This window comes from Pezoporus flaviventris, unplaced genomic scaffold (assembly GCF_033815535.1).
Source record: "Pezoporus flaviventris isolate CSIRO_AGI_PZ_B2104156 unplaced genomic scaffold, CSIRO_AGI_Pfla_v1 ptg000002l, whole genome shotgun sequence".
Taxonomy (NCBI): Eukaryota; Metazoa; Chordata; class Aves; order Psittaciformes; family Psittacidae; genus Pezoporus; species Pezoporus flaviventris.
In genome coordinates this window covers 30,038,162-30,064,472 of record NW_026892550.1, presented here as the reverse complement: position 1 = coordinate 30,064,472, position 26,311 = coordinate 30,038,162, and positions in this window count along the sequence as shown.

Here is a 26,311-nt window from a genome sequence, read left to right as displayed (position 1 = left end):
TGAATATATTAAATAATACCGGTCCCAGTACTGACCCTTGAGGCACTCCACTAGTTACAGGCCTGCAACTAGACTCTGCCCCATAGACTACAACTCCCTGTCTTCTCTCCTTCAGCCAGCTCACAGTCCACCTCACTACCTGATCATCCAGACCACACTTCCTCAATTTAGCTGTGAGGATGCTGTGGGAGACTGTGTCAGATGCTTTGCTGAAGTCAAGATAGACCACATCCACCGCTCTGCCATCATCCATCCACTGTGTTATTTCCTCATAAAAGGCTAAGAGATTGGTCAAGCATGATTTCCCCTTGGTGAAGCCATGCTGACTGCCCCTCATAACCCTCTTATCCTTGATATGCCTTAAGATGGCACCAAGGATAAGGTGTTCCATCACTTTCCCAGGAATGGAGGTGAGGCTGACTGGTCTATAGTGAGCTGAGCACACTGATTTCACCCTAGGATTATAGGAGGCCTCCCAGTCTTCATCAATTCTGGAGTGCTGCCCCACTGGGGCAAGCCCAGCTACAACCCCATCCCCCTTCGAATCTAGTTTAAAGCTCTCCAAATGAGCCCTGCTAATTCATGCCCCAGCATCCTTTTGCCTCTGTGAGATAAACCTTTCTCACTTGTCATTGTCCAGACTGGTGCCCTATAAAACCAGCCATTATCAAAGAATCCAAAGCCCTGCCTGTAGCACCAGTCTCGAAGCCAATCGTTTATGGACTGAATCTTCCCATTCCTTCCCACATCATCAGTGGAAGATGGAAGGAGTGAGGAGAAGATCACTTGAGCCCCAGACTCTTTCACCATCCGCCCCAAGGCCCTGTAGTCTTTCTTCATCCCCCTCAGACTGCGGGAAGCAGCTTCCTCCCCACCTGTCTGGAAGACCAGCAGCGGGTAGTAGTCTGTCGGGTGCACCAGGTTGGGGAGCGCCCTGGTGATATCCCTGATCCGGGCTCCAGGCAGACTACACACTTCCCTATGATGAGGGTCAACTCTGCATATCGGGCCCTCTGTTCCTCTCAGAAGGGAATCACCTACTACAATGACCCTTCTTTCTTTCTTATCAGAGGCAGTCTTGAGGTGCAAAGTCGACCGCCTTTTCCTATGTGGCCTTGTGGGCTGACCTTGCCCCACATCCTCACCTACCTCTCCTTCAAGATCCTGGGCCTCAAACCTATTACGGAGGGACACCTGGGGAAGCAGGGCAGGAAGGGGGGAGGGTTTCCCACGACGCCGAACTGGAACTCGCTTCCAACCCTCGTCGTCTTTTTGGTCCCCTACCTCTGCGCAACATCTACAGAGAGGGGGTGTCTCGGGCCATCCCCCTCTGTGTGAGGGGGCAGGGGGTCCTTCCCCTTTCGGGGGGTATCTCCCTGGAACCGTTCCGAGTGGCACGCTAGGGAGTTACTCCACCAGTCGATCTCCCTTTCACACTCCCTGATGGTCCTCAGCGTCTCAACCTCCTCCTTAAGTCTTGCCACCAGGCTAAGCAGATCTTCTACCTGCTCACACCTCACGCAGGTGGAATGCTGTCCTCCCTCCCCCGGCAGCAGCAGGCTCTGGCACTCCCTGCACCCACAGACCTGAACAGCCACGGTTTGGGACGGGGTCTCTGTCTGAGTTGCTGCAGTCTTCTTACTGCAAGCTCTCTTTCTGGAGGTGACCATATTGGTCAGCAGTCTGGGCCACCAGCAACAGGGTCAGCAACACGACCTGCTTGTTCCTCCCTGTGCCTGGTGGGCAGCGACGTCGCGGCCGTCTCAGAGGCTCTTTCAAGGCAAGGGGCAGGGGGGTGGTCACCGTCACCGTGGGAACGACCCCGCCACGTCAGCCGCTCTCTCGCAAGGGCTGCTGGGGCTTCGGGGATTGGGAGATCGCGCTATCCCCTCTGATTTTCCTAATCTCTGTTGAACCTCGCGGTCGCTGAAGCGTGTCGGCTGCGGCTCTAGCTAGGCTAGCTCCGATCATCTGACTGAATCAATATAGATTGTAGCTTAATCTTTTGCTTCTTTCAAAAATTCAAAGCTGTGAAACCCAAGTAGAAATGAAAATAATAATACTAACACCTACTTTGCTCATTTAGCATAAAATGTCATTCAACCTGAAAGGTATTATCACTGCAGTTCTTTTAAAGGGTTTGTAGGAAATTGTTACTCTTTCTAGAAATTGTAGTGTTTTCTTACTCAATGCCAAGCAGAAGTTTCCCCCCAAAATGCAAAAACAGGCTGGGCAATGACAACTGTTACTTATTATTGTGTAAAGGTTTGGTTCAGTGAAAGAAGCAGGAAAGAGACACTCAGAGAAACGGAGACACTTAGGCAGACAATCGCAATCTGCATCCTGAAAATGTACTGGGAGCTAGGCTTTGACAAGGACTCTAATAACACACATTCAAAAGTGACGGCAGATAACTAAGCCAAAGGACTATCATTCATGTTTTGATAATCCTATATCTGAAGAAACAAGACTTTGTACCTTTTCTGTAAATGAAAAGGATGATCTAAACCACCATCAGTTCCCCTTTCCAGCTGGAAAAACATTCATGTCTCTAACACTATCTACTTAGATGATTCCAGGGTGATAACACTAATGATAAATGTGATGGGGAATGAAATTTTGAGACATGGCTCACATCTTCATGCTGGGATGCTTTTGAAAATGAAGCATTTTCAAATGAACCACTGGTCTAAGTTTTTCAAACCACAGCAACATGGAAGAGCAAATCAATACTCAGTATTTTTCAGCTGTGTCCTCAGCCATTTCTTGAGGGCTGTCATAATGTAAAGATTAACAACTGTATACTTCATTGCTAGTATTCTGTTTTATCCCATGATTTGTGGATCAGACCCATTGACAAAAGACAGAAATTATAGAATCATAGAATCATAGAATAATTAGGCATGGAAAGGACCTTAAGATCATCTAGTTCCAACCCCACTGCCATGGGCAGGGGCACCTTACACTAAATCATATCACCCAGGGCCTCGTCCAACCTGGTCTTGAACACTGCCAGGGATGGAGCATTCACAACCTCCCTGGGCAACCCATTCCAGTGCCTCACCACACTAACAGGAAAAAATTTCCTCCTTATGTCCAATCTAAATTTCCCCTGCTTAAGTTTTAACCTGTTACCCCTTGTCCTGTCACTACAGTCCCTAATGAAGAGTCCCTCCCCAGCATCCCTATAGGCCCCCTTCAGATACTGGAAGGCTGCTATGAGGTCTCCATGCAGCCTTCTCTTCTCCAGCCTGAACAGCCCCAACTTTCTCAGCCTGTCTTCATAAGGGAGGTTTTCCAGTCCCCTGATCACCCCTGTGGCCCTTCTCTGGACTTGCTACAACAGTTCCATGTCCTTTTTATGTTGAGGAACTGCACCACAACTGAACACAATGATCCAGGTGAGGTCTCACAAGAGCAGACTAGAGGGGCATGATCACCTCCTTCGACCTGCTGGTCACACTCCTTTTGATGCAGCCCAGGATACGGTTGGCTTTCTGTGCTGCAAGCGCACACTGCCAGGTCATGTTCATTTTCTCATCGACCAACACCCCCAAGTCTTTCTCCGCAGGGCTGCTCTGAATCTCTTCTCTGCCCAACGTGTAGCTGTGCCTGGGATTGCTCTGCCCCAGGTGTAGGACCTTGCACTTGTCATGGTTAAACTTCATGAGGTTGGCATCAGCCCACCTCACAAGCATGTCAAGGTCCCTCTGGATGGCATTCCTTCCCTCCAGCATATCAACCGAACCACACAGCTTGGTGTCATCGGCAAACTTGCTGAGGGCGCACTCAATCCCACTGTCCATGCCAGTGATGAAAATGTTAAACAAGACTGGTCCCAACACCGATCCCTGAGGGACACCACTCGTTACTGGTCTCCAGCCGGACATTGAGCCATTGACCACAACTCTGTGTGTGGCCATCCAGCCAGTTCTTTATTCACCGAGCGGTCCATCCATCAAATTGATATCTCTCCAATTTAGAGACAAGGATGTCATGTAGGACAGTGTCAAACGCTTTACACAAGTCCAGGTAGATGACATCAACTGCTCTACCCCTGTCCATCAGTTCTGTAGCCCCATCACAGAAGGCCACCAAATTGGTCAGGCAGGATTTCCCCTTAGTGAAGCCATGCTGGCTGTCACCAAGCACCTTGTTGTTTTTCATGTGCCTTAGCATGCCATCCAGGAGAATCTGCTCCAAGATTTTGCCAGGTGCAGAGGTGAGACTGACTGGTCTGTGATTCCCTGGGTCATCCATTTTCCCCTTCTTGAAAATGGGGGTTATTTTTCCCTTTTTCCAGTCATCAGGAACTTCACCTGACTGCCATGATTTCTCAAATATGATGGCCAGCGGCTTTGCAACTTCATTCGCCAGCTCCTACAAGACCCACGGATGTATCTCCTCAGGACCCATGGACCTGTGCACGTTCAGATTTTTAAGATGGTCCGAACCAGATCGTCTCCTACAGTGGGCACGAGGTCTTCATTCTCACAGTCCCCACATCTGCCTTCCATGATGCGTGGTGTGGTCAGAGCCTTTGCCAGTGAAGACCGAGGCAAAGAAGTCATTCAGAACCTCAGCCTTCTCCAAATCCTGTGTAGCCAGTTCTCTCGAGACCTTCCTGAGGGGGCCTACATTCTCCCTAGTCTGTTTTTTATTCGCTATGTACTTGTGGAATCCCTTCCTGTTATCTTTAATACCTCTAGCTAAGTTTAATTCTAACTTGGCCTTAGCTTTCCTAACCTGGTCCTTAGCTTTCCGGACAACAGCCCTGTACTTTTCCCAGGCCACCCGTCCTTGCTTCCATTTATTATAAGCCTCTTTTTTCATTTGAATTTTCCTCAGGAGCTCCTTATCCATCCAAGGAGGTCTCCTGGCTCTCCTGCTGCACTTCTTTCTAGTTGGGATGCAACACTCCTGAGCTTGTAGCAGGTGATCCTTGAATTTCAGCCAAGAGTCTTGGGCCCCCCTGCCCTCTAGGGCTGTATCCAATGGAACCTTCCTAAGCAGGTTCCTGAAGAGGCCAAAGTCTGCTTTTTTTGAAGTCCAGGGCAGTGAGCTTGCTGCACGCTCTTCTCACTGTCCCGAGGGTCTCAAATTTGAGCGTCTCGTGATCGCTGCATCCAAGGCTGACCTGGAGCATCACATTTCCAACGAGCCATTCCCTGTTGGTGAGCACAAGGTCAAGCATGGCACCTCTCCTTGTCAGCTCCTCTATTACGTGCAGAAGGAAGTTGTCTTCTACACAATCGAGGAACCTCCTGGATTGCTTGTGCTGGGCCGTACCGTCTTTCCAACAGATGTCAGGGTGGTTGAAGTCACCCATGAGAACAATTAATTGCTTTTCTTGAAACACAGTGCTTTTTCATGTCTTATGAAAAGTACTTCTTTGCTTCTTAAGTAAGGAGTTTAGTCTTCACATAGAATTCTTTACTTTTAAAATGTAATAATTAAGTTTCCTATGTTGTGGTTTAGATACATGACAATCAGAATCAATGACAGTTCACTTGACTGGCTCTCTTACTCCAGTGCCTACTTAATTTGCTGCTAGCTGAGTAAACCCTTTGCATGGCAGCAGTATGATTTAACCTAAAAAAGGCACCTTCACATCAGTTAACCAGACTGCAGATTTTCCTCTGTCTAGTTACCTGAGGAGCAGAATGGATTTTCTGTTTGATTTTAATGCCTAATGGATTTTTGTCCACTTTATCTGCATGCAAGAGAAAAAACAAAACACTTACTGCATGTGCAAGGCATAAGTGATTAACTGAATCGTTAGTATATATCTTCTACATAGTAACTCAAACAATCTACTGAGAAAGAGATCCTGAAATATATCAATAGCTAGGTGGACAGTATTAATTTTATACACAGAAGTTTGACCTACTTTTTAAAGGCTTCTATGAAACAATGCAAGACTAGATGGAAGGAATACATGTACAGAGATGAAGAGAAAGATACATTACTTCTGACTTATTAGTCTATTCACTTTTATTCCTTTGGATATTTTATTAATGATTTTATCTTTTTGACAACCAAGTACCTATTCTTTTATTCCTTCAGGCGTAATTTTAACAAGGTTACTTAGAATCAGTAGATTATAATCACTTTTATTGGCTAAAGGGAAAGAATTGTAATACCAAGCTGTAGCAACTGAAAATATCACTCCTTCAGGTCATATGATAGCAGCTTGTGATCTTGTCTTCAGCCTCAGCTGACAAATCCTAAATTTTCTAAACTGAAAATCTAAACAATTTGATGATCTTACTGCTGTTAACTTGTCATTCTTTCCTTTCTCAATGTGTTTTTTGTGGGTGGGGGAGTGTTTCAGAATTTTGTCTGCATTTTTATTGAATTATTATTAAGCTCAAAGTAGACATAGGTATACTCTATCATTCATTAGACCATTCTTAGGCTATGGTATATTTAGGCCAAAAGAAAAAAAAAAAAAAGCTTTCATTTAGAGTGTTCTTATTGGGAGTGAGGCTCCAGAACATATCCGTGTTACTCTGCTATTATCTTGAAATTAATAGGCAAGAGAAAGCTCCTATCTAAAATTATGCTCACTACCATTCCACCTTCTAATGAATTCACTGAGAGTGTTTAAGTTTCTTGTGTGGATTCCATTTGCAGTGTTCATTTCCATATAAGATAATTGTCTTATTAAATGGTACTGTTCCCCACAAGACAGCATGGGATAATCCTGTGGCTTTGACTGCATAGAATAACACTTGTCTTATTCTTGTCACATAGAACATTACACGTACTGCATATCAGCTTCTTTCCCTTAAAAGAGAAAACCACAGGCTGAAAAAAAGAGTAACTAGCATACCAGCAAGTGCCGCAATAAGTTTAGACTAATGCTGGTGACAGTGGCCTTGAGAAAAGTGGTCACATTTGCAAGATTTATGTCTTCATTACTTTCAACCTGCACAACTTAATAGCGATATAAAATATTATCTTTGAGTTCGTCCAATTATTGGTATGTCAGTTGTGACTTCAGCTTTTAAAATGAAGCTCGTAAGCACTTGTACTCTTCATAATAAAAATTAAGATCTTTCTTGACCAGCTAAAATGGTTGCATGTTTTTATTAATTAATACCATCTTGGGTTGACAAAGGGATTTTTTTTACATTTGCATTTTCATTTTTTTCAGAATCTTTCTTGTTGGATTTTTGCATCATGGTTAATGTTTTTCTGCATTCTCTGTCAGAATATAGACAATGAGACTTGAGGGCTGAAATAAATAAGAACAAATTCATTAGCTTGAAGAATTTGTAATTCTTTTTCTGTTTTATCATATTAATCACTTGCTCAATATTAAAAATGTCACAAAGACAGTAATGTAAAAATATTAAAACTATTAGTATAGTTCAAGTAAAAAAGTGATATATATGCTTTAATACTGACCAAAGTAGTTAGAAAATGCTAAACTCTATCTGTTTCTGTGCTAAAGCTGAAATAATGTCTAAAGTACAAAGAACATTACATTCTAAACAGTACATTCATAAGTACAATTCATAAATTATTCAATGAAACTATAAAATCTATTAATAATTTTAATCTTAGAGAATGGAAGATGACTAATTTCACACTTTGCACACAATTAATATGCAAAAGAACTCACAGAGTAAATATCACTGACTTTCCCACTTCTTTTTAATAGACATGTAGTAACCAAAATATTCTAGGTGGTTACAACATATAAGTGAATCTAAGAGTTATTTTAGAAAAGAAATATAATTTTTATGCATCTCTATTTTTTCCTTTTTATATAAATATCTGAAATTACCATAGAAGTATCTGTGAATGAAAATTACACTAGATAAAAGTGTAAATAAATTGTATCTTTTGCATTTACAGAAATACAGGTGTGACCTGAACCTCCTCCCAGGAGATCTGATTCTTCTACTAATGGAGCTTAAAACTTTGTTTGGAAAAGCCAAGATAAAAGAGGAAAAGCAGCTTTGCATAGTTTCTTCCTTTCTTTCTAAAAATCCATGCATGTTAAACAAAACCACCTTCCATGAACAATTACTTAGAAGCTAGCAATTACCATGGAGCTAAAATTCTCAGGTTTTACTCTCATCAATGAGCAGCATAGCTGTAACATGAGCCAGTGAGGAATTAAAACATAAACTCAATTGCATGCTTGGTCATTTACTCCTAACAATGAACATACATACCCCCAAATCCTATTGTTGGAACAATGAGCAGTTTACAAGAGGTGGAGTAGGTCCAGGGAGAGTGGGAAGAAGCAGCTGCTTTGCTACATTCTCCTTTTGAAACTACTTTTTCCTGACAAAAAAAAAAAAGGATATCTATATATGGATATATATATATTATGCATATGTACACACACCCCAGAGGTATAAGACCAGAAAGAAGCCATGGTGTTTAGCTTGACCTGCTATACTTCAAGAAAGAACAGAATTTTACACAGAATTCTCACTTGTACAGAATATTGAATAACTTGTTGCTGACTATGAGTGTATGTATCATTTATGACAGAAAGGCTTGGATAAGTTGTAAGACAGGGAGGCAGAACATAAACTATTTGCTTTTAAATAAAGGTAATTCTCATTTTCATATTTTGAAACTTCAAGAAACTAGTTCGTTATTTTTGCAATCGGTTTAATTTCCATTCTCATATACACACTTGATAAAAGTATGCATTAAAACTTTTGAAAATGAATCATACATAGAATGGAAAAAGCAGGTTTTCTTGAACTAGAACAGAACAATAATGTAAGAAAATTTATATTTGATAAAATTAATGTCTTCCTTTCAAGGCAAAGCAACATAGCATAACCTGAAGTATTTATGACTCAAATATTTGTTTTGGCAGAAGCATTGGTTCATCTTGCCCTATATCAGTATCACAGATATTTATAGATTTGAAGTACAAGGAATTAATTTGTTCCCCACCCAGAGAGCATTTTTTAAAACATCTGATGTGATAGAATATAAAGCAGTAGCCAAATGAAAAAAAAAAAAAAAAAGAAAGCTATATAAAGGCCTAATACACTTCTACAATGACTTCTCACTGAGTTATGACACTACAGCTTCTGCAGACATTCTGTATTTTTGCAGAATGTGGTGCAAAAGCCAAACTACTTTGAAATTATGAAGATCTTCTCAGACAGATAATTATCAAGTGGATAGGCTGAAACAGGATAGAAAAGAAAGAGAAAAGATCAGAGGAAAATACACTGTAATTTATTTTTGTAGGGCACCTCTCATAGTCTAGAGTACCTTGAAGTGCTTTACAAAGCAATGAATTAACTACTTGTAGCAAAGGAACCATTAAGAAAAGAGATGTTATTCTGTGCCAGTGTTTCAAACATGCCCCAGCAAGCCTCCTGAAGTTCAGGAGTTGTTGTTAGGTTATATTGTTTGTATGCAGGAGTAGGCATGCTAGGAAAATTGCAGAAAAAAGCCCCAACAAACTTACGTAACTTTTAAGTATTTAAGTTATTTTTAAATGTTGATGTTACAAATTTATGAGAGCACAAGCTTATCCTTGGAACTCAGAAGTTCAATTATGTTTGTCTTCTGCAGGCTTGCTTTGTTTGTTTGTTTGGTTGGTTGGTTGGTTTTTTAGACAATGTGGGAGCTTTTGTGAGGTGGAAAGAATGTATCAGCCATTTACAAGGAGACATATTTTATTTCATCACTGACTCTTTACAAATGCTTCATTATTATAATTTTCTTCTCTAGTGGTAAATGTCCTTTCAGAAGTGCTACAAAATATGCTAACTCTAAAAATGAAAGTAAGCAGACAAAAAAGATGGAAATTCATATGAATGTCAGGACGGTATCAACATGGAGCTGTAAGCTTTCAAATTTAGGAACTTAGTGTGCAGTCAAAAAGTGGTTTATGCATATATTCTCACTTAAAGCATTCACTAGAATATTCATTATTCTTAACTGCCCAATGCTTTAGAACAATACAACATAATATTTTACAGTGAGTGTTTTGGACTTTCTGCAGAAAGCACAAAATTAAGACTGCAAAGACACTTGCTGAGGTAAGAGTGTAGAAAAATGATCCTTAGAGAATATGAATTATAGCTCAGCACTAGCATCTGGGATTATCCCTTACGCTAGAATTATGACTCATGCTACAGAGCTGTGTTAGGGGAAGTGACATATTCTTCTGTTGATGAATTGAAGATAAACCTCTGGTTCTCAGAACAAATGGAAATGAAAACTGCAAAAACTTCCTTTCCACCACCCCTTTCCTTTCTGGGAGCAAAGGTAGGCTAACTGAGGTCTTTTCTAGTGGTGTCATAGCTGGGTGTGTCTAATTTTTACCTTCATCCTGATGCAATCAGGCAGAACAAAGCTGGGAGGAGTGAACTGTACAGGGGTGGGAACATGGATTGTAGACTAATGATTCAGCTTCCAGCACTGGCAGCTCTGCTGACACCTCCAGAGAAATAGTTTTTCTTCCATGTCATCTGAGAAGAACAAGCTGGAATCAAATAACTCAGTGAGACAGATCTATTGATATGATTCACTTGCTTTTACTGTGATGGTGTGGGACAGTTCCTTAGGTAAATTATCTTATGCTATGGCTGAAGTACAAACTGCTTAAAAATCTTGGGTGATCAAGCTTCATCACTTCTTTCAATTTTTCTCCTTTGAGCAACATTAATTTTAAGACACTTGATAATGTAGTTCTTATAAAATATCTGGGAAGATGGCAAAGATATTTCTGAAGGTTTCTTTTTTTTTTTCCCCAAGAAGACAAGGAAAAGAGGTTGAATGCCCCTGCATCAGTTACAGAGCAACTATCAACCAACTTCAGATTTAAGACTTAATTTTTGCTGCTACTGAATTACATAATACAATGCAAGTGTGTTTTGATTGGATTTAGAAAATGAATGTTGGAGCAACAAGAACTTACTTTTGCAAAAGAAATCTTAGTACTATCTTTATGGAAGATTCCTGCTTTGCCTGAACCAGCCTCTAGATATTCATTGGAATTTTATGTTGACAGTAGAATTCTATGTGACAAATAAAACAGCAGTAGAAGAGAAATAATTCTTAAATAGTAAATGCCATAATTTTTTTAACTGATTTTTACATAATCTATTTATATAAGATTGGTAGTTTCTTTTACTTCTATAAGTTATTTCCATGAGGGCTATCTAAAATTACTTGTGAAAATAGATGAACAGAAAATTCTCCAACACATTTTCCTAGTAGTGCCAACATTTCTACTGTACAGCATTTCTGTATTTTTTTATCTTTCTTTTCGATATTTTTATTTTACTTCATTTTATTTTATTTTATATTTTTCTAGTTACACTTCAAAGAAATACATAATCTTTTACATTTTATTTAATTGCTCCTATTGCTCAGAAAGACACGTATTTGAACGGTTTGGGTTTTTAAAAATAACACAGGTATTTTTATGCAGTGCTTTACATTCTGTCTATTGTAACCGACTGATGAACAATTTTTTATTTGCAGCTGCAGTGTGGCTACAACCTAGTCACATGCTTAGCTAGTACAAAAAGGCTGAAACCACCTAATAAATAGACAATACAATTGTCCCAACAACTAAAATAAAGTAGCTTTCGTACCAGCAATATTCCTAAAACTGAGCTATTCCAAGAGCTCAGCTAAACAACTCCTACATTATACTGACTAGCATGACTTTGATTATTGAGTAAATGGCAGAAGAGATTTGGAGAATTCTCTGTGGGTTAGATCTACACGTACAGGAGATTTTTATGATGTCAGATATTCTATAAATTAAGCAGTAATGATCACAATTCAGTACATTTACTAAAGAATAATAAATGATGGAAAGAATTAATGATGCAAGGTGGATATGATGTCCATTAATACCAGCTGGTTATTATTTCCTTAAGAAATGCAGAAGATATGCTTGTGACTTCCACCACATAAATACAAAGATTAAAATGAATCAGAGATACTCTCCTTCATTCTTTTCTGTCATAATTTTTGCTACATGTATATGAGAGGTGCTCTTTCACTTGACTGGGCATATCTATGTTATTAGTTAGTTATGTTATTAGTCAGACAGAACTGCGGTTGACTTCTTTCAACATGTTTTTCCAGGGATAACATTCATGCTTTATTATTGTATTCCCATTGATTAACTGAAGAAACCTTTGCTTTATACATTTAAGATAATTTATAGAAATGATTTAACATTGATAAAAAATATCACGTTGCTGGTATAGTTTAAGATATCATGGTAAACATGTAAATTGTTTAGGGCAATTATTTCAATGTTTCTATACAGGTAAACAAGAATGTTGCATCCTTCTTGTATCAGTTAAAAATTAGACAAGTTTGAATTTGTTTTTAACACAAATGGCATGATTTTTTTTTCAGTTTTAATAACTGGAAGATCAAATTATAAATAATTTCTATAGAACTAGAAAAGTAGTTGATGGCATTTCTATTTTTACTGAACTTGACAGCATTGATTTTTTGTTTTCTTCTTGGATGATTAAATAATATTTTAAAGAAAGGGTGTTATTATGCACTCTTTTATATACATAGTCCAAGACTATTGCTGTACTATAGGCCTGCCTTTCATGATGGATAAAAAAAAATCCTATAATAAAATTGGTTCATTCTTAAAAGCAAGAATAGAATGAAGAAGAAATTAAGTGGAGGAAGAAATTCCATATTACAAAGTATTGCCCTAGGGCTACAAATCAGAAATGAAAAAAGTGAGCATAAAAAAACAAAGTATGAGGTGAAAATGGGCAACTACTCTTAGTGACTTCAGTAAGTCTCAACACAACTATATCTACTTATACATATATTAATAAATTATTAAGAAGAAATTAAATAAAAGAGAAAATATTATACTGTACTAAAAATGAAATAACCAAGAATTCATTAACATGAAACACAAAATGAAGTATAATTCTGTTCTGTGTCAGATGCAGAGGAAGATATATTCTGTTCCATGCGCTGTATCTAATAATGGAACTTTACTATGTAGTTGAACCCAATTTATAAGACTGAAATCCATACCAGACAGAAAGCAAGACTTTTCAAAATGTATCATCAATGACAAGAGAAGTAAATTATACAGTGTTGAAGTTCTCTGACTCATGCTTATTTTATGTTTCATGTAGGGATGAGTATCCACAAATGATCCAGTCACAGCTTTTATCCCCTTCCTAGTTCTCAAATAAACAATACAGAATACAGGGAAAATGTAAGACACCCCCATGGTAATATTCTTTGTTGAAAACGGAACAAACCCCAGTGAATTACTGCTTTCACATATAGGTGTGCAAGAAGCAAATTGAGAAGAGTTGAACAATTCAGAATGTTGGACATCTCTGCATTGATGTAAGTGGTCACTTAAGTGGAGTAATCTTCTGGAAAAAGGCAATAACAGACCATCCCTATTACTGGGACTGGTGCTGGGGGAGTGGAGGTGTATGCTACCCCTTACTTAAGGCTAGAATGAAAATGACAGTTGTCCTGGGTTCAGCAGTAGCAGTCATGTTTCTCCTCCTTGGTAGCTGGTGCAGTGCAGTGTTTTGACTTTCGGCTCGGGAACAGAGCTGATAGAGATGTTTTGGTTTGGCCAAGGACTTTGTGAGCCTCATGCTCTGCCAGGGAGGAGGGGAAGCTGGGAGGAAGCAGAGACAGGACACCTGACCCAAAATGACCAAAGAGCTATTCCATACCACAGCACGTCATGCCCAGGATGTAACTGGGAGTTAGCCGGAAGGGCTGGGGGACTGCAGGGTTGGAGGAGGTATCGGTCGGTGCTTGGTCGGGCTTGGGGGGCGAGTTATCGGTCAGCGGGTGGTGAGGTGTTGTATTCTCTTCCCTTGTTATTTCCTTTATCATTATTATCATTGGTGGTAGCAGTAGTGATTTGTATTATACCTTAGTTACTAAACTGTTCTTATCTCAACCCGTGGGAGTTGCATTCTTTTGATTCTCCTCTCCGTCCCTCCGAGAGCAGGGGGAGGGCAAGAAAGGGGAAGAAGTGAGCGAACGAATTACCTGACTGGGTTTAAACCACGACAGTTCTTTTTGGCGCCCAACGTGGGGCTCGAAGGGTTGAGATAACGGCAGATCTGACCGGATTAATAGTCACTCGTCACAATGCTGATTTATTGGCTCTCAGAGTTGTTCTTGTTGATCTCACAGCTTCAGAATGTTGTAACTTACGTAGAGCCGGTATTTGCTGTGATAGTGTTTATCAAGTGTGGGGCCTGGGCTAAGGTTCTTGTCTCACTGTGCTTTATGGCAATGGCTTGTAATACGGGCGGGCTCCAGCAGCAGGGCGGGACGGACGTGGCCGTGGACTTGTACCTGGCCGTCCGGCTGCTCTTCACCGCCCTGGCCCTCACCCTACTCTCCATCTTCGTGAGGCTGCGGGGAGCCGAGGGTGAGCGGCCCCGGGAGCCGGCGCCTGCTGAAGCGGCCCGGGAGAGCGGCCCCGGGGACCAAGCGGCGGCGGGAGCGGGGCCGGAGGCCGAGAGGGGACGGCTGCCGGTGGAGGAGGCCGGGGCGGTCGAGGAGCAGAAGGAAGCGGCTGCCGAGCAGCGGGATAAGGCGGCGGAGGAGCCGAGCCCCGCGGAAGAGCCGAGCCCCGAGGAGGAGCCCAGCCCCGCGGCCGAGCCGAGCCCCGCGGAGGAGCCCAGCTCCGCGACGGCCGAGAGCATCCCCCGGAAGCCGCCTGCCGAGCCCCAGGAGGATGCAGGAGACCACGCAGCATTTCCCAGCAAGGCAGAGGAGGAAGAGCTGGGCTCAGGAAAAGAGAAGCTGGCGGTGGGAGAGCCGGCAAGCACAGCGGCTACACCAGCCCCAGCGACAAGTACAGCAGCTACACCAGCCCCAGTGACAAGTACAGCAGCATCGTTTGAGAGTTCTGAAGGCTCTGAATGGCCTTTGGGTACCCTTGGGACCTGCCTGCTGATCGTGATGGGGATCAGCATGTTGGCACACACACAGACTGTGTTCTACCCACAACCATTTTGTCTGATCTCAAAAGTTAAGCAGAGTCAGGTTTGGGTCTTGTCTGGGGTTAGACAACAATATAGGGGGACCAAGAGATTTTCCCCAAGGCTGGAGAGTCATGAGTGGCAGGGTGTGTGGGACAGTATGGGCAAGTATCTAGTCCACTGGGCCCCTCCAGTGCTTTGGAAGCATCGGAGATGGAAGGCAGCTGTATGGAGTCCCCAGCAACAAGCTGCAGAAACTGCTTAAGGGGACAGTGAATTATTTTAAGCCTGGTGGGCCCATGGCACTTCAGGCCATCAGAGCAGAGATGCAACATAGAGATGGACTCATGATCGAGGGGTGGACTTAACAATGGATACTACTGCCCAGGTTATTCACGAGTGTGAACACTGCACACAGTCTCTCCTGCTCTGGAAGACTGTTACAAGAGATGGAGCCTGACATCATGGACCAGATGGACGCAGCAGCTTTATAGGGACTGGTCCATGCACTAAGATAAGAGTGCACCGAGATAAGAGTGATGGTATATTGAAAATATGGGATCTGAGCATGACGTGAATGGTATGGAATAAGGGGTGGATAATGTCCTGGGTTCAGCAGTAGCAGTCATGTTTCTCCTCCTTGGTAGCTGGTGCAGTGCAGTGTTTTGACTTTCGGCTCGGGAACAGAGCTGATAGAGATGTTTTGGTTTGGCCAAGGACTTTGTGAGCCTCATGCTCTGCCAGGGAGGAGGGGAAGCTGGGAGGAAGCAGAGACAGGACACCTGACCCAAACTGACCAAAGAGCTATTCCATACCACAGCACGTCATGCCCAGGATGTAACTGGGAGTTAGCCGGAAGGGCTGGGGGACTGCAGGGTTGGAGGAGGTATCGGTCGGTGCTTGGTCGGGCTTGGGGGGCGAGTTATTGGTCAGCGGGTGGTGAGGTGTTGTATTCTCTTCCCTTGTTATTTCCTTTATCATTATTATCATTGGTGGTAGCAGTAGTGATTTGTATTATACCTTAGTTACTAAACTGTTCTTATCTCAACCCGTGGGAGTTGCATTCTTTTGATTCTCCTCTCCGTCCCTCCGAGAGCAGGGGGAGGGCAAGAAAGGGGAAGAAGTGAGCGAACGAATTACCTGACTGGGTTTAAACCACGACAACAGTATACTTCTATGTAATTTGAATTCTTCTGATATAGTGATCCATGTTCTTTAATCTTCTTGTCATTGCAAAAGATTTGGGAGAAATAAGAAAAGTCTTATGTTTGTAGCTTTACATATATTCCTGAATTTTTCTCCACAAGCCAAAAAGGAGTCATGGCAAAATAAAAGTGCTGTCAGTTTAGAATGAGATTCTTTCTTTAAAATTTTAATATCACTGTTTCTATAGTCTATATCTTTTTTCTTATCTGTCAGTACCTATATCATGTTAACAGGAAAGTAACATGAAATTTATTTTACAGTACTAAAAAACTTTTGTCTGTGTAAATGAAACATAAATGAGTTGATTTTAATCAGAAATTCTTTCTGACAATTCTATTAAAATAGTATTAACTCATATGGTGAAATAGCTGAATGTTATATTTAAATTTATTGATTATCCGTTTCATGCAGTGTTAGATTTCAATTATTTGAATGCAACATAGCAAATGTTGAGGGTCACATACTGTTATCTCTGAGATAAGTTACAGAATTAAACTGCCAGTGAAACTCATCAGAAACTTCAATGGAGTCATTCTTTCTTACAGAAAATACTGTCTGCTCTACTTCTTTTACAAGAGCATGTCTATTTTGCTAAAATTCTGATAGAAAACTATTTAGTATTGGCTAACCTTGTAGTTTAACCCTTTTCCTGCTTGGCATGTGGGATGTTGAGAATCTCCAGGCTGATTACATCACACCAAAACACATTTGAGGTGGATATACAGCAGAAGGGGTGGAGTGATTAAGCAGCCATGTAATCATACCTTGTGATTTAGTGATCCTCTCCTTCCCGCCTTCAAACACTGCGCACACAACCTAGACAAACCTTCCAAGAGAGACCACAAGATTTCAGTTTGCCTGTGTTAAGTCTGAGTATGTTTAACCAAATTTCCAGAGTCTGTTTTTTCATGCCAGCCTGCCAGGTAATATGGCCCTGCTTCATTAAGCAACTGGGTCATCTCTCATGTCACAAGGTCCCATCATTCTGGGTTCTGAGCAGCAAGAGAATGCCTAAGAAAGCTCTAAGCAAGACACTATTTTGAAAAATTTATCTTTAAACTTCCACTTTTCAACACAAAATACAGAAATGTAATAGTTTTATTTATCTATTTAGTTTTATTTATATATTCAGTGGCAAATTGCCAGCTACAGGAATACATATTCACCTCCTGTGGAACTAAGGCAGCAATTTGGTGTCTAATTCCACAAGTGTTGGAGCAAAAATGAAATTAGCCTAGCAAATTGCCATCTATCATCTGAGTCATGATCACTTTCTAGAAGAAAACTGTCAGCCACCTGTAATGGCAAAGTAATACAATTCAGCTTAACCTATAAAGAAAGGAGGTTACATTAATTTTGCATTACTGGGCACATGCCCTGGGCTAAAAGCACATATGTGGACTGTTATAATGGCAGTTATGCAGAGAATTATTTGAGCTGAAGGCTTTTACCTTGGTAGCATATCCAGTCTCAGGACAGTGATACACAGATATCCTGCACCATCCATCATTCAGGCAACAAAAATTCAACTGGCAGCTATGTATTTACCAAAAGAGTTAGTTCTAATCTTTTCTTTTTTGAATATTCAGATTTTCTACCCTTTTGTCTGAGCTGAAGCATCTTGTTCTCTAAACCAGTTTAGGATTCACAGGTTAAGCAACCTTTTGCCTGCCTTACCTAGGGTCCGGCTGTAATAGGTGTACTCAAATTGTGCTCATTACACAGCATAAGCACCTAAGTTATCCCTGAGTGAGAGTAACATGATCACTTATGTTTAAAAACACGCTGCCAGATCTTCATGCTTTATGATGATGGACTAGAAATTCCCCAGGACATGGGGTGTACTTCAGCTTGCTGAATTCAATGTGGTATTTTCCGGAGTACCTCCTACCCATAGTAATCTATGACTTCACGGCTACATTGCAAGCCTCACAGTGGCTGCAAGGTATATCTGAAAATGATGAAAAAATTCTCATCTTTCTGATCTATGATTTAAGGACATCAGTCTAGAATGTCTAGGAAGTCTAGGAGGCTTCTGTCTCTGAAGTCCAGCATCAAAGTTGTACCTAACTAAGGACACAGATAGGTGTCTTAGAAATAGAAAGAATCCCTCAACCCACAAGATTTCAAAATAATCTCTCCTCCCCACCCACCCCCTTTTTTTTCCCCTTATTGTTTTAGGTATCATCACGGAAGGAGTTACTAATCTGTTTCTCAGAAAAGTAACTTTTTATTTTAGAACTACATAGATATGTAATTTATGCTTCTGGACATCACTCAAACAGAGAATGTTTAAACCATTTTTGGGTATTCCCAGAATCTTAAATAATGAAATATAAAACCAAAAGTATCTCACTGCCTTCTATAAATTGACCAGATTTTATTTCTTCTCTGGCACTAAGAGTTTCAATAAATGTTTCCTTTTTTAGATAATATGTATTTTCTTTCTTTTTTTGTCCTCGAGGAGTGCTTCTATGACTTGATTAAAGGGGGAATTAAGGAATGAACTGAGTGCTTTTCAGTTTAATACTGGCAGGATAGATTTAAACCTCTGACTAGAGGTGATGTATTGCTTGCAAAACAACAGAGAACAAAAATAATGTGTTTTACTTTACCAGGGAGGAAAAGAAGAGTCAGATGAACGGATTGTATTAAAAACTGCTCCTAGACTAAGCATTTCCTCCAACAGCCTTGTGAATCACTGAGCTGAAAGCAAAACTGCGTCATTCCTCAATGTTAACCAACTTCTTTAAAAGCTAAAGTGGTTAAAATTTGAAATGTGTTTTCTAATACCTCAGTAATCTGCAGTTTGCCTTTCCTTTCTTTCTATACAACTTTGAAACCCTTGATCCCATTTAAATGTTTGTTCCTTCTCTCCACAGAAACACTATTTTTTTCTTTTTCTTTTGAAATTCTTTTCATAGAGATCACTCAAAGACATGAAGATAAACATCTTATTGACAACAAGTGTTTATTGTGATGGAAAAATAAACCAATTCAGTATGAAATTTGGGGGTTTTTTTTGTACAAAGTTACACTTTGTGTCCAAAATTTTTTCTTTTGTTGTGAGGCCTGATGTGTAGCCACTACAATCAATACAAAATATCATAACAATAGTGGAAATGTCAAATGTAATTTCCTACTTGGTTGTTTTTTTTTCTGATATTTTATTCAACACCTTTTCTTTTCTCTTGAAGGAACCAACCAACTGTTTTTTCACTCCTTGGGGATGGGCCATAATTTACTTCTTTTTGGATCACTTCTTGATTGCATGTTGGATTTGGACAGATATTAACTTCAGGTCAAGCCAGTAATTTCCTCCCCTGAAATAGCCTTATTAGAAGCAGTATTTAAAAAGCTTGTATTCCAAGACTGAATTTCAGTTCAAGTGTCTGAGCTCCTTTAAATTAAGACTGAAAGTGTAAAAAGAAATTATGTTTGTGTTATACGTCCATAAAATATGAATAGAAATACATCTAATGCAAGTTAGACACTCTTGCTCTCTTTACAAAAGTGTCATTTTCTTAATAATTTTTCAAAAGTTTTTTTCTAATTTTCCTGATCTAGTGGTTTTATAAGTGTACCAAGAATCTGAATGTTTTCAAAAGCCAGTGTCAGAAAAAGTGGATAACATATGAACCAGTGCATCAAGTTGTTTTAGTAAAAATGTTTAGGTTTAAAGTCGATATCGCCTCATTCATTTCCCACAGATTAAGAAGGATAGAGAGGATGAAAATTAAAGAAAGTCTGTAGGTTTTTTCCTGAGTTTCACCTTAGCAGTGAAGAAATTAGCCTCTGCTTCTGCATCTGTTACTTCAGAGGTTCTGGTCCATGTGGCCTTTGTTTCTTTAATGTCAGGAGATTGTGGTGACTCACTGAGATTAACATGTTTGTTAGCCATACCATAGAGCGTAGTAAAAATGTATCCAAGATCCAAATGACACCTTTTTATGGCAAAGTTGTGTTTCTATGGCAAAGTTTCTGTGGCAAAGCAAAGTTAACTGAATGAAAGCTCATGACAAAATAAAAATTAAACTCCTGGTCTACTTAAATAAAATTATCTTTTCTTGTCATCCAGTGTCTTCAGTTTTGTTGAAAAAAAGAAAAAACTGCTCACAGAAATATTTAAATCTCAAAAATAGATCTCTTTAATCATTCCTTATCTTGTAATATTGCCGTTAGCTTGTTTGTCAGCAGTTTTTTAATAAAGAATTTTTCCTATTCCTTGGAATTTTTCTTATCATCAAGATAAAGGCCTGAAAAAGCAAGATACATCGTCTTCCCCACACATATGCTATCTCAAACAACACTGATTTAAATTATATTGAACAAATCCCAGTCACCAACAGCCCCCAACTATTAGTGGACTAGCAGTTTAAATAATGATTAGAGAAATGGGCTGGGGGAATATTTCTCTAAATTTAGTTCCTCATCACTTTTTTATATAAAGCATTATTAGTTAGGCATTGAAGAGTTTCGTGGCATTCACTAGTGATTTGGTACATAAGTTTGATTAAGTTAAATATTAAGCAGTCTACTGCTTGTTAATATAAATGGGACAAATTACAGCTGTAAATGCAAGGGCAGCTTCACTACAGACAGCTCCCAGGTAACTCAAAGTAGTTGCTGCAATGTACTTGAATGGTTGATTTTTCTTCTCTTTCTCTGATAAATTAATAAAAATATTGTACAGCATTGAAGAACCTTAATGTTCTCCTTAGGAGTTTACTACCTAGGAACAAAGTCAAAGTATGTCCTTTTAGAATTAAATGGCAAAGCATTTAGTGCTACGCAAAATCATTGCGCTTACACATGCAAGTGGTCCTGCGGAGTTACTCTTTTCTTTGAAACACTATAAAATAAAGTCAGATTTTGTCATCTTTTAGCTTTCAAATTCCACTCCTGCTCTTTTCCTTGCTCTTTAGATCCCCTGTTTCCTTACAATTTGTTTTCTTCTCAAAGGAGAAATTCAGGAGGTTTATTCTGCTTAGTATTCACAGAAAGAACTTTTAGGAGCAACTGGCCAATAGCTATTTCACAATCTTGGATTGCATTATTTCCAGTCAGGAGTTTGTCATACAATATGATTGCTTCCAAGATGATACTTTTGTTTAATCAGCAAAGAGAGATTTGCAGAATAGAGTGCAAGTTTTTTTCCTCCCAGTGACAAATAACAGTGTTAAAAACTAATATCCTTACAGAAATTTTGAGATGCTTATAAAGCCCTAATAAATACCTGTCTCTAAGAAGTGTTTCCAGTTTTTACATTAAAAATAAAAATAAAAAATAAAATAAAACGAAATCTCAAGACTTAAGTTCCAGGGCTGAATAAATGTTATAATGTGAGACTTCTATGTATTTTGTTTTTGTCAATTAAAATAGATTCACCTGGAAGCTACATCTGGTGTATATTAGAATATGTAACAGTTTAAACTGTAAGTAGGATACAAAAATCAAGGTCTGGACCAAGGACAAGAAGAACTTGCTGAATAGTACTTACCATATGAGGAGCTATAATAAACAGAAATTAGTGTGCATCTACACACTTGAACACCCTAGAACAGCTGTCAGAATACATGTACATTCAATATCCAAGGCTTGTCATAGTTGGTTTCAGAACAAATATGTGAGTACTACCTGCAGGGTAGTCCATTCCCTGCATGTTTGGAAAGATCTAAAGTTTAACTTAGCTAGTAAGCATGTCTCTAGGCGGAATATAAGTGAGATTTCAAAGCTGTAAAAGACATAACAGTATCTGCATTCCTTAAGAAATTTAATGCAGCAGAAATGCTTAGAAAGCCTCTCTGCACAGATAAAAGCAAACACACTGTATGTGTCTGGTTTGTTACATTTCTTATGGAGGCACTCTATCTAAAAGTGTGACAGAGACCAGCATATGGTGAGCCATGTTAATGAAAAAATTCAGCTGCTTTATATTAGCATTTAATGCCTAGGCATGTGTACTATTCTGTGTCTTACTTGGAATAAGACCCACCAAGACTGGGATGTACAGCACCTAATCCTGATGATCAGACAGTGTAGGTGTGAAGTTGACCAAGAGGAGTGGCTTCCCTAGCTGGGAGAAGGGCAGCAGTTAGAAGCCTATGACTCCAACTCGCCTTCTCAGTCCTGGGCTGGATACAGAGAGTTGGCTGGGGCGACATTTCAAAAGAGGTGAACTTGACAGAGTATTCTGGGGTGAACCAGCAGTGGACAGACTTAGTGGCAGGTTTTCCAAGCTAACTGAGACTTTATTACATAAACAATAAAATCTGATTAGGAGATTCACTGTACATAGTCATAGACCTCTACAAAATCTGAGCTAGTCTTTTCAAACTTGCTTATATTCAATTGAAAGGAGAAGGACTCTTCATTTGTGAGGATTTTCTAGGGTTAAGTTGTCTATTTCATGTATTTTCACAAGGACGGATATGAGGAATTCAGATTCTACCATCAGCTTCATGGAAATGCTGCTCTCTTTTGATGGGTGATAGCCCTTATCCTGTGCATGAGAAATAAGAAGAGTGTGAAATGTTTCTGAACAGAAAATATACACTATGGTCATCATTTGGCTCCCCATTGCCTTACATATTTCTCATGTGGATGATATAATTCACAAAACAAAGATTGCCCAAGTTAAGATGTCATATTTAAATGAGAAAAAGCAGTTGCCAGGGTAGTCCTGGTACCAAGTCCTCAAGAAGTCTGGACAGAGAGTTTTGAATTCCAAATTGATGGGACATTTCGCTGCTTTATTGTCAAACTAAGGACTTGGTTACTGCAGGAGGAGGAGCTAAATCCAGTGACCAAAGCCAGTATTAATTCCAGAAATATATTATAGCCCAACAATTGCCTGCTGCATGTTAGAGATAAATAAATAAGCACTAAACCATAAAAAAATACAGCAAAATAAAAAGGCATAATACAGGAAAATAAAAGAAAGGTTGCACATACTAGGAAAAAATGAAGCCGAATAACTTGGTTTTTTTTGGTCATTGCTCAGTTTCTGGAAGAAAAGTAGTGAAAAGGAATGGTTGAATTCTTTCTGCTTTGTGGAAGTTAAATCAATATGCCTTCCCCCCCCCCCCCCATTAAAAGCATAAGTAGTAAGCTTAGTGTTATTTCATAGTAAATTAATAATTTTCAAAGTATTTAAAAACATTGAAAGTATTGCTGGAATTTAATAGAACAAATAAAACCACTACAAGTATACTTCTGTAAATATATGCAGTTTCAATGAGTATGTATTTTTATTTTTAATGCTTACCTATAAATTAATACTATAATAGAATAGCTTACCTGGAGTAGGTGCATCATGTCTTGATATTATAGTCCATGGACTTCTACAGGCAAAATCTTTTAACTGCCTGGTGAAATGTGAAGATACTTTAATTTCCAAGCGCTGTGAAAAGTCTTGAAATGAGGTCTTTCAGCGCTCATAGAGAACATAATAGTTTCTCTTTGCAGATAATGAAGAAATAAAGTCAGAAATATCAATTGATGACTCAACGATTTGCCATGTTATGTTTGCTATAATGTCAGTCAATGCTGGTGGTACAGGCTTGCATTCCTTTACTCTTCTCCCCCTTATGGCTTCAAAGTTAGTATTGTCTGTCTTCATAATAATAATTTGTGGCCACCTCCACTTCATTTTATGACCAGAGTAAACTAGCTGAAAAAATTTAATTTTGCATTTGATGCACAATATCCCAGCTAGACTCCACATACATTGTTACTGTACAAATAGCTTTATATGGTTCAATTGCACTGATAATAAAACCATACACATTGAATAGCTGATGTAGGTTTGGATTAGCTACTTTCAGGAAATAATGAAAAAAAAACCAACTTGTCATATACATTTATTTTTAATTTTCATTGAGTAAAAATACATTTTCTGTCTGAATAACTAATATGCTTATTTTCAATCCTTTAAACATGCAAAAGTATGTATGGGATTAACATTTTGTTGCTATGGTCGTGGTTTTAATACTTAAATAATAACAATACTGGCTTTATACAACACATTTTAATTGTCTGCCATTTAATTCCTACACAGGGAACAGGGATGATACACAGTAAAACACTGCAATTTTGTAATTGGTGTTCCACAGTTTCCTTTAAACGCAAACCCCACACTGTCCCCTTACAGTGTGGATCTTACAATCTGAAAGACTATTTGCTAAGTGGCTAAAATTGGACACAGATTAGATCTATGTGTGTAACGATCTGCTAAGAGACATTTATAGGCATTTATATATATATTATATAAAAACAACCACAGGCTTAGTTTGATTAAAATCCAGCCTCAATGAAAGAATAGAGGAATGCTTACTCAGATGCCTTCAATAGAGCGAATTGTAGCAGGGCTTCATCACACCATAATTTATTTTCAATTCTGGTATTTGCAACACTAAGTTTTAGCCTTATTCTTTTTCCTTCTACAAAAAAAATTGAAGTAACAAATAACTCACTGATTTGGGTTATTAACTTACCAAGTAAAGTACTTTTTTTTTTTTTTCTATACCATGTTCTCCAGTCATCTGGGGAAATAAATGTTCTTTATAGAAGAACCACACTGAAACAATTCATATACTTCAAAGCCTTAGGGTGCCTGCCAGAACTTGCTTTAATGTCTGTGTTTTGTGAAATTTAAGCAAGGGACAAAACATATATGCCTAACCTATCATTATACAATTTGCCTTTTTAAAAATTATTCTTAGGGCTAGGCATTTTTAGAGCCATAAAAAATGTTTATAAATTAGATTATAAAATGATATGATAGATTTAAGTTTGTGCAAAGCACAGGGCTGGGAGTCATAAAAACACAGACTTTCTCTGACTTCAATAATGACATGATGAGAGGAGCCTTTTTGCAACATTTAAGTTTAAACATTCATAAAAAAAGGAAGGCAACAGCATCAGCCAGGACATGGGACACACAATTAGGTGTGCTCCCTTCAGGCAGCCATATCATTTGTTAACTGCAATCAACTCTCATCTGCACTTCTTCTCACCAAGATCTAGAGTGTTCCTTCTGTAAAGAAAGCAGAACTGAAAAGCCCAGTCAACATGGCTGTCAGTTTTATTTTTTGTCCCCTTTCTTTCCTAGTGAGAAAACACAAATAAAAAAAATAATCTGCAGATGAACTAACTAGGATGTTGAATTTCTTCAAGATTTCTGTTTTGTTCGGTAGACTGCAACACCAACACTGGGATGTGGTGAGGATTTGAGTCATTGCAATTTGTCAATGTCCTAGGACATTTAAGCCTGCCATGCTTTTGCCCCTCTGAGACTCAAGGGGCACTGACAAGTCAAAGAGTAGGCTTGTTTAGTTTTTAGAAATATTGCCTATGTTTTCGCCAGTAGCAACCACGTGCCAGCAGCATTACTGTCAAAAATTAGGTGTGCTACACATCATGCAAATCACTGTCTAAAAAAACTGCCTTTTAAAAGGAAGACAGAATGTGTGCCCCTGTTTGCCATGTGTATTGAACTATCTGTCAATCTTCATATTCTCAGTGAGTTGGTCTATGCCAAAAGTCTCTCCTACTGTAGACTTTCTCCCATTATGGACCATGCTCTCCTTTCTCTGATTATTTTTGATCCACACAAAAGTCAGGGGTATTTTTTTTTCTATTGGTAAAGCCTTGAGGGTCCCTCTCCTGCCATCCTGCATGTACTGAAGAAAACTTTCTTTTTCTGATGTCTAGGATTTGATTGATTCCTGGATCCTCCCTTTTGTGCTCTTCGTGATGGATATAACATTTGAGTTTTTGTCTTCATACAATCGGGAGCCTTCCCTATCACTGTGACCTCATAGAAGATAAGAGGAAGTGGCCTACACCACCCCTGCTTATTCTGCTTTCTTGGAAAATTAAATTTTCATCCTTATGAACCAGGGGTCATCAGGAGGGACAATGTGCAGTTTTTAGTAGAACAGTGGTTTTATGTATCACATATACCAGTACTATTAAAAATTTTTTTCTATGTTAATTTGCATTATAAATGTTAGTATTATATAATTTGGACTTCTAAGTTGTTAAAACATAAACTGGAATAAAAATAATTCTTATATTCATAGCTGTGGTGTGTTTCCCTTGTCCCACAACAAGATGCAGAGGACCATGTCTGA